Source organism: Pteropus alecto, unplaced genomic scaffold, assembly GCF_000325575.1.
Source record: "Pteropus alecto unplaced genomic scaffold, ASM32557v1 scaffold39, whole genome shotgun sequence".
Classification (NCBI taxonomy): Eukaryota; Metazoa; Chordata; class Mammalia; order Chiroptera; family Pteropodidae; genus Pteropus; species Pteropus alecto.
The window spans coordinates 1,563,435-1,577,726 of NW_006443568.1; positions in this window are offsets into that span (position 1 = coordinate 1,563,435).

The following is a 14,292-nucleotide window of genomic DNA, read 5'->3' on the forward strand; positions in this document are numbered from 1 at the left end:
GCAGGAATGAGAGTCATAATGAGTCAGGAGATTATTAAACCCAACATTGGCATTTCCCAGATGGGGAAGGTGAGCATGGAGCAGAAGATGAGTTCACCCCAGGTCACATGGAAAGCGATGACAGAGTCAGGGCTGGACCCCAAGTCTCTTCACCTCCAGCCTGGGGGCTCTTAATGACACCTGAGGGTGAAGGACTTCATTTCTCCTGAGCGGCTCCCAAATCTTTATTTCTAATTGTGTGGTTTTGGGCAAGGCCCATAACTTTTCTGAACCTCTGTTTCCTCATGTGTAAAATGGAGACAGGTGTGCAAAGCTGATAGAGTTTGTACACAGTGAGCCTGGCCCGGGCTTGACGGACTGTAGGCGCACAACAAAGGGTAACTCCGATTTACCTTCACCCCTGATAAATTGCCAAAGCTCCAACCACATAGTTTCAGCAGCTGGTGCCTAAAACTCAAGATGGTAAAGGGGAAAAGTCATACGCTCGTTCGAGCCGGTATATCCCATGAATGAGGCTGCCACACTCCTACGCACCTGGGGTGGAGACCCCAGAGTCCTCTTCACTCTGTCTTGAGACCCCACTTTCCTGCTATACTCGAGCAGGCACCTTCCTTTGTCTCCCCCATCTGTCCCTTTCTCCCCAGTCCCTACCCTACCACCTCTGGCCTGTTAGTCTCTGAATTAATCAAGATTTTTAAAAAAGATTCCAAATGATAAAACTCCAATTCAAATGGGCTGAAGCATAAAGGCGATTTATTGGTTCACGGTAACTCCATGCTTCCAGCTGTTCAGGCCAAAATTCTTGGCATTGTCCCTGACGCCTCGCTTTCTCATACCCTACATTCAGTCCATTAGCAGACACTGTTAGCTCCATCTTCAGAATGCATCGGAATTCACACTGTTCTTCCCACCTCCATTGCCACTCTTCTAGTCTAAGCCACCGTCATCTCTCACTCGGGTCTCCATGATCCTGCCCTCAGTCCCCACAATTGGTCTCTGAACAGCACCCAGAGCTGTCCTTTGAGAGCTGAAGTCAGATCATGTCGCTCCTCTGCCTATAACCCTTCACTGGGCTCTGCACTCCCCTGACTTCCTCCTCCACTCCACTGCCCACTCCCTCCTGTCTCTGGGAATATGGCAAGCACACGCCAGCCTTAGGGCATCTGAAGTTGCTGCCCCTGCGGCATGGAACACTGTTCCTTTAAGTATCGGTGTTGCTCATTCCAGGCTCTGCTCAAACATCACCTTCTCCAAGAGGATTCCTGAATATCATATCTAAACTTAGTACATACACCCTGCTCTGTTTTTCTTCTCACGCTCATTACACTCGACATATTTTAGCTTATGACATAGATTCCTTTACTAGAGTGATGCCTTCGTGAGAGCAGGCATGCTGTCAGTGTCTGGCACATAGTAGGTGCTCAATAAAAAGTTTGGAATGAATGAATGAATGAAAAAATGTCAGGTACTGTGCTAGGTGCTGGGGAATACAATGATAAAAAAAAAAAAAAGCCAAGTGGTTCCAGAACTTTATAGCTTGCTACCTCATGGAGGTGATGCATGTTAAATAATAACACAAATAATGACTTAATTGCTATTGAGAAATGTGCTACAGGGAACCAGCAAGGCTGATATGACAGTAAATTAACCAAAGGTCTCAAAGCAGAGGAGAGGGTATAGGGAGAAAGTATATCTGGGAGAGTTTCCTTGAGGAGGTGATCTTTCAGGTAGGAATAGAAGGAGGAGGATTGTTCCGGTGAACAGTGAAGGGAGGAAAGCCTTCCAGGATAAAGCAAGAGAATGTTCAAGGTACTTTCAGTACTTTTATGACACAACAGGAAGCCAGGGTGATCAGAGCAGAGTAGAGAAGGAAGATGTTGGAAAGAGAGGTTGCTCAGGATGGGAGTGAGGCTGTGAGCTCTCTGAGGACAGGAGCCATCATTTCTGCTTCCTATCCTCCCGCTCAAGCTCAGTCCTGGCACATCACTGGCAATGGGGTGCAATGCAAAGGGCACTTGACGGGGAATCTGGCTGACCTGGAGCCTAACCCTTACTTGCCATGTGTCCTTGCGCAAGTCTCATTGCTTCTCTGAACCTATCTATCCCTCATCTGCTGACACAGGGACCAATGGTAGTACCGCTCCCTTCCAGGAACCTGCTCTATATCCTGTGGGGCCCATGCAGCTAGACAGGTGGCCAGCAGTGAGGGTTGGAGGCTGGTTCTTGAGGCTGTCGCTGCTGCCGCAACCCCAGGATCAGAGGCTCTTGGAGATATTTGGAACTTAGGAAATGTCCTTTCTTGGACATCTTCTAGGACAAGAGCTATGATCTTTTGACAGGGCTGGGGCTTCCCCATCATAGACAGAACAAAACACCCTTCAGTTCAAGTCACCTCGGATTCATTCTTATTCTCCATGACTTGGAAAATCAGGGAACCGTGTCACATTTGGTCCCTTCCCTTTTTCCCCAGAGAGATTTGCCCAAGTGTGCAGCCTGTCTCGGACACGGTTTGCGTCTCCTGCCGAAAGCATGATGCTTACAGTGAAATGAGATACTCACATCTTGCAAGGCTCTATCATAAAGGATGGTGATGACAGGCTCGAAGCAATAGGTCATGTTGATATTTTCACATTAGTTTTCTATTCTTATTACATTTTGATGGATGGAGAGAGTGAGGATTTTATCGTAATCTCATTCCTGTCTTAAACTGCTAATTCATGCCTGAGTTCCCTCTTCCATTTTGTTTCTACAGATTCAGCCAAGTGCTGATGGGATGAAGATTTAATATGCAGCTGCAAAAAGAGGCACGCTGATAGGAAAACGTTAGCTGGGGAGCAGCGTTTTTAGGAGAACAGTCTAATCAAGTCATTTCGTTATGAAAGTGCCTTGTTACCCTGGGAGGTTGGGCTCCCAGTATATAATAGTAATAATGATATAACAATAAAACAATTTCTTACATTCATATGGTGCTTTTCATTTTCCAAAATGATCTAGTCAAATTTTTTTTTTTTCTTCTTCATTCCTCCCAACAGCCCTATGTGGCCGGGAGGGTATTATTATTATTCCTATTTTATAGATGAAGAAACTGACCACAGTCTCACAGCTAGTGACTCAGCAGCGTCTCTCAGACCTTAATGCCGAGAGGAATGCCAGGAGGTCTGGGGCAGAGTCTGCATATCTCACAAGCTCCCAGGCGATGTACACTTCGAGTAGCAAAGGTTTGATGATATTTATATATGTGCACGTGCTGTTACGGTTTTTTCCCTGTATTCTGCGGCTTCCTTTCAACTGCCCTCCCCCTGACTACACACTTTGGCAGCTAAAACCTCCTACTCACTCCTTCCCCAGGATCCTAGAGTATTCACAGTCTTCCCCTTCCCTAGGTCTCCTGGCATATCTCATTTTGTCTCGCCCACCTCTTCCCCCTTTGTCTTTGGTTTTTGTTTTCCCCTGGGGAAACGAACCCTGTTGACAAACCCACACTGGTCCCTGACTCTCCTGCTGGCCCTCTGCTTAGCCCCACAGAGCTCTTAGCAGGGCCTCCTGCCCCACCCCTTGGCATTTGGGGCCACGCATATGTGCAGCCTGGGGTCGGATCCTATAGCTGCAGCAGACCAGGGAGCTGTGTGATGGGTGGAAAGAGGCCTTCAAATCAGGAAACAAGATAGAGACACAGATGTAGGAATCCTGGGGCCTGCAGGGTCTTCTGGGCGCACAGCCCTCTGCAGTTACAAAGTGCCTTGGCAGCCATGCACATCAGGTCCTCACAACTACCCCAGGAAGTCCCTCTTGGGACAGATGAAGTAACCGAGGCTCCAAAAACGTCGGTGCCCTTGTGCAAGGTCATAAGCCACTCCAAGCAGGGCCTGAAATCAAAGCCAGGTCTTCTAGCCCCAAGTCCAGCGCTATTGGTCGAGACCATCAGGGCTGTCTTGAAATACACCTGGGGCAGCTCTTTCTAGGGCATTTACACCTTATCCTGTATTTTGGATCAGTAGTGGACGTCACACTGCAAAAATCCTTTCTGGCTGCTTCCTGCCAGCCTTTGGCATGTAGTTCGATTTCCGTAAATGTCAGCTGGGTACGTGGTTGGCTGGCCACGAGGCATGTGGGGCATGAAACCCTTCGATTCCTCAGCTCTCTCTGCCCCTCTTAACCAGAGTTTTCGCTTCCTTTCCATAGCGTTCCTTTTCCTACTGCTTTCTCTGTTTTCTCTTTTTCTTTCTCCTTCTCTCTCTCTCTTCTCTTTCTCTCTCTTTGGAGAATAAAAATTACTGGACTTGGCATTATCTGCTGGTTTCCATGGTAATAAAATCTGTTTCGGATAATGGCCCTTCCCTGGCTGTGGTTAGTTTTGGTAATTTTAGCAACACTGTTGCACAGGCCACCTGCATTTCAATACGATGCAAGCTGGATTCGACTGCCGCTTTCAGGTTGAATAGAAATAAGGGAAAGTGCTTGCTCTAAAATTTCCAGGCTGGATAAATGCTCAAGCAGAAAAGGAAAAGTTATGTAAACCCTGCAGCCTTGAACGTGCAGACTCTTAAGACTTGAGTGTGATCATGTCACTCTCCTGCTCAAAATCCTTCTTATGCCAGGTCTTCGGCTCTTGAAGGGTGAGTCCAACCTGCTCTCCTGCAGTGCTGGGGCCTTCGGAAACCTGGAGGCCATCACTCGTTCTTCCTCATGTCTAGGGCCACTCGTTCTCTAAGGCTCTGGCCATGAAACGCTGTTTCTTGCCTTTGAATCTTTGCCTATATTGTTCCATCTGCCAACAATGCCTTTCCTATCTTGACTGCCTAGTGAGCTCCTTCCTATTCAGCCTTTAAGAGTCTGTCCAAGCACGCTGCATCCTTTCCTCGAGGTCTTCCTTTCTTAAGTCTCACTGTAACTTGCACATTTTTCTCTTTTGCAAACATATCCCACCGTATTGGCATTTTTGTTTACTCATCTTTCTCTTTCGTGTCCTAGTAGCTCTTCAAGAACATGGATGCCAGCTAGGTTCATCTGCTGTGTGGCTCCAGGGCTTGGCACATACCATGTACTCAGTGAATTAAAAAAAAAAAAAATACACACACACACACACACACACACACACACAGTAGTAGCTACCCGTAATGGTTCACTTCTTCTATGTGCCAGATCCTCAGCTAAACACTTTAAGTGCATCTTCTCATTGCTTCTCACTCAACCTATAAAGTAGGCATTATTCTCTCCATTTTATAGATTGGGAAACTGAGGTGGGAAGAGGTCAAGTTGCTGGTTCCAGATGACAAAGTTGGTTAATGGAATGAATATTAGTTCGATGAATGCATAGATAAATGAATTCAGGTAGAAAATCTGAGTGACTGACACTGAGCTCAGAGCTTCCTTCTGAATCTGTGGGAAGATTTTCTTGAAAATCTTTAGGGGGAGCTGTGAGGGCTTTGGTTGCAGGCGGAAGTGGTTCTTGTTTACATTGGCACAGTGGGGAGAAGGGGCTGGTGGGAGGGCCGGAAGGAGGGAGAATGCGGGGAGAGCACAGATGTGAGGGAGCTGCACACACAGATTTTGCTGATGCTGGGAGCTTCTGGGGAAGAGTGTCAGGAAGAGCTGGGGAAGGATGGTCGGAGCCTCGAGCAGCCCAGCCTGAAAATGGGTTTGCATCTTAGCCCTTGAATCAGCCTTGACTCCTCTGGAGGTGCTGGACAAGGTCTGATGAGTGCCAGGGCCCCATGAAAGATTTAAGACTGGCAGGTGAGGAAGGGAAAGAATCAGGGAGAGTTGGGAAGACGGCTCAGCTTCTGTCTGCTGACAGCCATGGTGCCCTGGACTAACTGTGCTCTGATTCACGTGTGCAAGCCCAGCCCGCGGTTCCCCCAGGACCAGCTCTGTGGTGTTTGTACTTGGAGTTTTAGAGAAGCATTTAGTTGGGCCTGAGCCCATGAGGTATGCAGTGGGGACGCTCAGAACCTGGGGTTTTCTTAAGCAAGTTGCTGCTCCCTCCATCTAACCCCTCCCAGTCCCGTGGGCTTGTGGCTGGAGTTTTCTGCAAAGCACAGAGCCCAGGGCCAGGCAGGGCCCTAAACTTGATCTAGGAGGTTCGGGGCACCAAGGATGGGGCCTGTGGGGACTTTCCACAGATCAAGGTCTGGGGCAGGCTGTGGCAGTGGAGGTGACTCCCACTCAGCTTCTGGCTTCTTAAAGACCAGTGTTGAGCCAGACCCCCTCCCTAACCTTTCTCATGGCCGTAACGGAGGACATTCAGCATTGTAAAATAGAGCAGCCTGATGTTTGCCTTCATTTGCCTTCATGTGAAATTGAGTAAACTGCCTTCAGAGGCTCTGGAAAGAGGGACGACAGGAGGTGGTTATTAATAATAATAGCCAACTCATATAGCACTTACAATATGACGGTGAAGTCCATCCTAACATTATTCGCATCTTACAGGTTAGAAAACTGAGACACAGAGAGGTTAAGTAATTTGCCCAAGGTCTCACAGACATAGGGTGGAGCTGGAATTTGATTCCAGATATACTCTCTTTTAACGACCAGGCAAGAAGAGATTGGTGGCAACATACCCGGGACATTGAAGAGCATCTCTTCCTTCCTGCATTCGATCAATAAACACTTGTGAGCACCTTCCATGGGCCAGCCTGAGTTCCACTGAGATGCTGGGAGGGTAGGATCACAGGGGAGGAGAGGCCAGGCCCAGGCTCCAAGGATGCCCACTAGGCTCTCGTGCCCCTTGAAAAAGTCGCAGGCTGGTGGGAGCCCAGTGATAATCCACAGCAGGGTTTTGGGATCAGAGACCAAGGCTTGACTCTCTGCTTGGCCACTTTCTACTTGCATGGTCTCGGGCAAGAGACCCGGACTCCCCCTAGCTCAGGTTTTGCTTCTGCCAAATGGGAAGCACATATTTCACACCAGCTGTCCTCCAGGATGACCTGTGCTCCCAAGAGATGATAAATGGCTTAGTGTTTTACAAATGTACAGATCTCCCCAAAGGAGAGGGGTTTTAGAAAAAATGTATTCTAGAAAGAACAGCTCACTTTTCCTCAATGTGGGGACCTTGTCCTGGGACCTCTCAGAGGCACACTTCCTGTTCCAGATGCTGCTCCTCTCCCTCCGTCAAGCCTTCTTGGCTGCACATCGGGCATTGCTTCTCTGCTTTGCACATAACAATGTCTATCACTATTTCAATTTAGTGATTCAATTTAGATTGACTTTTAATTCTGGCATTAAGAAGAACTGCATAAACTCTCTCCTATTTTGCAGAAAGTAAAACTGAGGTACCTGGAAGGCTTGCCCAGCTGGTAGGAGGTCTGGAAAGTCTGACTTGCAACACGGGACACACCTCAGGTCTTGCTCAAGATTTTGCCTCAGGCCAGGGTCTTCCCTAGAGAAGAGTTGATTCAAACTAGGACAGACTCCGAGTCACCCTAGGGATCCACAGGAGGTAGTTGCTACTCACCCCAGGCCCATCTCCTCTGAGCGGGGCTTTCCCTCTGTGGATCCACGATCCCTATGTGGCAAACGCTCTGAAATTGTCTGCCTGACCTCCTCTTACAATGACACCTCCATATCACATAGGTCAGAGCTAGAAGGGCATCTTAGTACAAGAAGGGAAACTGAGGCCCAAAGAGGGGAAGAGACACTGCCCAAGGTCACTCTCCTAGCATCCTCAGTGAGTCCACATCTCTTGCTGATTTCTAAGCCGATCCTTACGAAAGGACCACTGCATCCTAATTCCTCTTCCCATCAGGTAGAAACTGTCTTGTTTAAACTGTCTCTAGGATTAGTCAAACAATCAGAGATCACAGCCAACAGCCACCCTGTGCTCTCATTACGGGGTGCCTATAATTAATATTTATAAACTGAGAGGGTGCTTGTCTTTCTTCGCTGTAAAAGAATTCAGTATTTCCAGTTGGTGGCTGCAAACATACAGCCTCTTGTTACCCATCACAAAAAAGGAGCTCGAGGGAAGTGCTAGAGGAAGTGCTGGACTACTTCAGCAGATGCACTTGTAACTGCAGCTGGCAGAGAACAGAGCCTAGGGAGTGGGAGGCAGTGGACAGAACCTGGGCTGGGGATGCAGGGGGGAGAGGACAGGGAGACAGGTTGGGAGGGAGAGACAGTTATAGAGCGTTAGAGTCACAGAGACATAGAGATGCAGAGAAAGAAGAAAATGGAAAACGTGAGCAAGAGAGAAAAACTATACAACCCTAGGGAGAGAAGGGGATTCACTCAGAGACCCAGGTGGAAGTGGGCAGAGAAAGGCAGGAAAGAGGAAGGGAGAGACACAAACAGGTGACACAGAGAGGTTCAGAGGCAGAGAAAAGATCGAAAAAAAAAGCAAAAAATAATGAGGCAGAGAAAAGAAGAAAATGAGAGAACAAGAGAGAGAAAGGCTGCAGAAACCCACTGAGAGCGAGAAGATGACGACAAAACATGGCAGCGTGACGGGGAGAGAGGAGCACTCAGCACAGCAGCTGGCAGGGAGGCAGAGGTGGTCCGACTCCTGGGTCATCTGTAATTGAGTAGGTGGGACGTCTAATAGATTGCCCCTCCCCCCCCAACACCCCAGATCTGGCCTATGGTAGGTGTCCCTTGCCAGAGGGTATGCTGGGCATGGTGCTGAATGAATTCACAAAGGAGTAAGTTTCAGCCTCCAAATCTGGGCCTGTGCTTTCCCACCTGTGACCAGCAGGGGGCAGTGGAAGGAGTCAGGAAATCAGGTTCTTGACTCTGAAAATTGACCTGGGCAAGTCTATATTTATTTCCTTGTGCTTCAATTGTCTCATATGTTAGATGAGTTGTGCCTTAGTCTCCCCATATGATAGATGAGGGTTGGTTCCCCCCAGGCCTACAATTCCGTGACTTCAAATCCCAAATCTGTCTCGCACTCCGCTCAGATGGGCCCCTCAGATTCCAAATCCAGCCCAGCCATCCTCCCCCATGGGCGTGGGGCCAGCTGTCCTGACAAGGACAGTTCTTCCTGAGGCTGCCTGAGGCCCTCTGATTTGCACATCAGAACTTAGGGAGGGATTTTAGCCGTTCATGCCTCCAGGCCTTGGTGAAGCCACTAGAGAAGAAGCAGCAGCAGCAAAGAGGCAGCCTTGAAAGTGGAGCTCTCAGGAGCCGTGAACTTGGCCCCATGGAAGTGGATGCTGCATGGTTATTCATGAGGGCTAAGGTTGAGGCAGCGTGTGTGGGGAGAAGCCGTTCTCCAGAAACAGTGGAGAGGGCAGCACTGGGAAGCTGGGGGCTGCCACGGTTAAAGAAAAACCAGAGACCTTGGAGAAAGATGCTTAAACTAGCCCTGGCAGCCCCTTTACTTTACAGATAGAGAAAAATGCTCTGTAATAAACCACCCCCAAAACTCAGTGGCTTAAAACAACAGTTATTTACGGTCAGACACTTGTGGGTCAGCTGACCCGGGCCGAGCTCGGCGGAGGGTGTCTCTGGTTCACGTGTCTCTCTTCCTCTTGAGATCAGTTGTGCTAGCCTGGGCGTACCCTTTTCATGGCTGTAGTGGAGCCATAAGAGAGCAAGCAGAAATACCCGAGATGTCTTGAGGCCCAGGCTTGGAGCTAGCAGACCCTGACTTCTACCTTACTTGACTGGCTGAAACAAGTGGCATGGCCATACTCAGATGAAGAGGTCGGCAAATACGCCCCATCCACAGTGACAGAGTTCATGAGGGAAACCATGAATATAGGAAGAGGCAAGAAATAGAGACTAACTATTTTAATATAATCTATTAAAAGCACCTATTACGTGCCTGGCATTGTGTCTAGAGCCTGAGATTCACAGTCGATAGGACAGTTGAGGTGACTGTCCTTACAGAGCTTACGGTAAACACATGAACACATGAAGAAACAATAAAGTCGCAGATCATGAAATTACAATAAAAGAAATCACAGTGCGATGTGTTGGGGGGAGGGGAACTGAAGCATCCACTTTGATACGATGGTTTGGGACAGCCTCAATGAGGAGGTGGTGTTTGGGTAGAACCGAAGGGTAAGAATAAGAAGATGGAGGAAGAGCATCTCAGACTGAGGATACAGCAGGTGTGGGCTCCGAATTCAGTGTTCTCTCCAAGCTGCCCTGTGCCTCTTGGGGAAGAGAGCCCTGGGGATCCTTAGGGTGAACTTTTTTCTCTATCATCATGGCCACTGCTCTCATCACCTCTGTCTGGGTGACTAATTGTCCTCTAACTGGGCTCCTACCTCCTGCCTCTCTCCTTCCAATTGGTACATCCCCCATCACAGAGCCTGCTTCGTAAACCATGAATCTATGTCATGCCCTTGCTCAAGTCCTCTAAAGGCCTCTTGAGAGCCTACAGGTTGCAGCCCAAGCCCCTGAACCTCAGATTTTAGGCTCTGTACAAACCAGCTTAGCCTCCTCTCCAGCTTTACCTCCTGCTCCTTCCTCTTTGCTCTTGTCTCTCCAGCCAGATCACAATTATTTCTAAAACCTTCCCTGCACTCACTTACCTCTGTGACTTCTGCCTATATTACCTGTTTGGCTAACTCCTGCTTTTCCTTCAAGACCCAGCTCAAATGTCAGCCCCTGTACAGGATCTTCCCTGATCCCCTCTGGGGGTAAGTTACTCTCTTATCTGGGATCCTACAGTGCCCTGGACGACCTCTACTGTAGCTCTTGCCACACCGTTGAAGTTGCTCGAGGGAAGTGCTAGAGGCAGCATTAGGGCCCGGGCCTCCTGCCTCTGGGTTCAGTGCTCTTTCTACCACTCCAGCAGCATCTAGGCTGGGGGGACCCAGGATGGCTTTGGATACTCCATTCCTGATACCATAGTCTATGTCTGCAATGAGACAGTGAGCTCTTTGAAGGCTGGGGCCGCATCTCAACCACGTCTGTGTCTCTGTCCCAGAGGAGGGGTCGGCCAGTGTTTGCTGTGACTGAGTAAAGGCATCGTCATGTGCTGAGGCGGCGCCATGGGCAGCCCAGAGGAGACGCTTCAACCTTTCTCTAGCTGCAGGAAAACTCACACTCTGCCTCTATGCTCTGGTTCAGGTGGCAGACCGCATCTTGGGATACATGGTGGGGGACAGAGGTGGAGCTCATTTAGGAACCAAAGAGGCCTGCCAGGCCCCAAGCAGGCACTGGCTGAGGGAGATCTCCACTTGCCTTTAAGTTGGAGGCAGGAGGATTTTGGGATATGGCCACGGATGGGAGAGAAAGTGAGTCTCTGACAGCTTGAGGGACAAAACTTCCAGCAAGAAGCAGAGTGCCTAGCACAGAATGAGGCTCCATAGTTCATTGAATGGACTGGAGAAATATCTGTGAATACTTCTGAGCCTAGAGTTTGGTTCTCAACCCTGACATTAGAATTACCTGGGGAGCTTTTAAAACATACCAGAGCCCGGCTCCACCCTAGACAACTAAGTCAGAATTTGGGGCTGGGGCTTAAGTGTGCCATTTTTCAAAAAGTCCTATATTAATTAAAGTTCCTTAGTGGCTATAACAGACAAAATTGTAAATCTTAATGGCCTAATGTAGGAAAATAATTTCTTGCTTATGTGAAGTCCACTCTGTGTGGGGTTGGTTATGCTCCATGCAGTCATTCAGGACCCACCTGATGGAGGCTCTGTCATCGTCAACACATGGCTTCCAAGGTTACCTGGGCTTCAGCATCTAGTCAGCAGATGGAGGATTGCTTGGGAGGATTTTTATGAATCAGCTGTAGAAGCGATGTATGTGACTTCTACTCATATTCGATTGGCTAGAGCTCAGTCAATGGTCTAATCTCTATGCAAGGGAAATTGGGAAATCTAGTCCTTGGCAGGGAGGCCCTTCCTGGCCACACTAAAAGGGAATCATAAATCTTGATGACCAGCTGGCTACTCTGTCACAGCGTCCTTGGTGATTCTAATATGTAGACAGAGTTGAGAACCACAGGTCCAGAGCTTCACGGCTTGATTAAAATATTGTTCCAACTCCTGCTGCCCAATCTCTTGATGCAGTGGAGTTGCAGGTGGACCTCTCCTGGGTCGCCATGCCTTCTATTATCATAATGTTTCTCACAGCCAGGCCAGGACGGGTTGGAACCACAGAGAGTCTCAGGATGAAGCCCTCTTCCCCTGGGGAGGTCCACACAAGGAAGTCCTAGGAGATGAGGCTGGAACAGATGGAGTAAGACCTGGGCAGATCATACACGCTAGATTGGGTGGCTTAGCTTCTACTCTGAAGCCATCAGAGGTTTGGAAGCAGGCAAGTGACAGGCTGAGAATGAGTTTTAGGAGAGTTAATCTGGTGGAAGGAGGTGTGCAAAAGCCTGGAGGAGGTGAGGCTGCTGGTCTGCTGTGTTCAGATCAGGCTCTCAGTACAGAGAGCCTGACTGTACAGATCAGGCTCTCTGTACAGTCCTGCCTGGTCTAAGATCTTCCCAGTGCCCAAGAGGAAAGATGGCACCTGCATCCTGCGTCACCTTCAACTCCCCACTTCCAAGAGGTGGTCCTTCTATACTTCCTGATTGGTCACCCTGAGACTGCTCAGAGGAATATATTATAGTCTCTGGAAGCTACTCTATAAAAGAATTTTTTAATGTTTTACGCCATGGGAGTGCTGTTGTAAGAACTATTTATAATCTCCCAAGGGGATGTCTTTGTGGCGGAAACGCTCCTTTGTATATACAAGGTCTGGTCTGTTTGTAAGAGAAAATAAGTACTTTATAGTTAAATTTATTCATTCATTCATCTAACAAATATTTATGGAGCTCAGGTCCTAGGCTGGACATTGGGGACATAATAGTGAACAGGACAGGCATGGAGGTCCCTATCATCATGGAGCTTGAGGCCTTTTTCTCCTTTGCCTAGAATCAGAAATGTGACCATTTGCAGATGAGTCTCCACCTGTTCCTAGATGCTCCATTACTGAGCCCCATTTAGGCCTTTTCAAATTTGAGCAGTACACTGTCATCCTTTGATAGAGACCCAATCGGAACATAGACACAAAGGTACCTTTGCAGCATGTGGAGTAAACAAAACAATTTCCTTTTGAGAAAATGTTTTTCAGATATTCAGGCTTAGAAAATTGTGCCCAAACATGGTGAAAGTCACAGGACTAGTTTCTGTGCAGGTAATCGTTTGTTCATAATACTCAATTTCAGTCAGACATAACAGTCTTAGCAGTTTAAAAAATAAGGTTTATTGTGTTTCGGATTATAAAAGTAATATATACTCATTGTAGAACATTGAGAAATAACCAGCAGTAACACTTTGGTGTTTTTCCTTCCAGTTTTTCTTTTAACGCTTACATTAAGGAAAGTCACTATTAAAACATTACATTATAAGCATTTCCTCATTTTAGTAACATGTATTATAAGTATCTTTTTAAATGAGTACTTAATATTGGAATATATGCTTGTATCATAATTTACTTACCTAATTCTCTATGTGAAACATTTAGGTTGTTTCTTATTCTTTGATATTATAAACAATGCTGTGACTGTATCTTCATGCATGAAGTTTTGTCTGCTTCTCTGATTATTTCTTTGATATTGATTCCTTTAGAAATTAAGGTGCCCAATTAAAAAAGGAGGAAACAATTTGAAGAGGTACTTCACAGGACAAGATATGCAGATAGCCATAAGCTCATGAAAAGCTGTTCAATATCATTACTCATCATAGAAAGGCACATTAAAACCACAAAGAGATTCTACGATACACCAAGTGGGTAAAATTTTTTTAAATGACAGTATCAGGTATTGGCAAAGATATAAAGGAACTGGACCACTTATACATTGCTGGTGCCATTGAAGACAATACAACTGTTTTGAAAAATGGTTTCTACTGAAGTTAAACACGCCTACACTATGACCCAGACATTTCATTTCTAAACATACTCAAGAGAAATGAGTGTTTGTGTCCATAAAAAGACATATACAAGAATATTCATAGTAGCTCTATTCATTATAGCTCCAAAGTAGAAATAATCTAAATATACATCGGTAGTTAAATGGATACATAAATTGTGGTACTTTCATACAATGGAATATTATACTGCAATCAAAAAGAACAAATGACTGGTGCATGCAACCATACAGATGAATCTCACATGTGTTATGTTGAGTGAAAAAAGCCAGAAAAAATATTCTGCATGATCTTATCTATATTAAGTTCAATAACAAGCAAAATAAATCAATGTTTATTAAAATCAGAATGGTGGTTCTTCCTTGGCGGAGATACAAACTGGAAAAGTACATGATAGAAGCTATGGGATGCTAGAACTATTCCTTATCTTGATCTTGGTGAAGATTATAGGAGTGTAGAGAAAAGTAAAAAAATT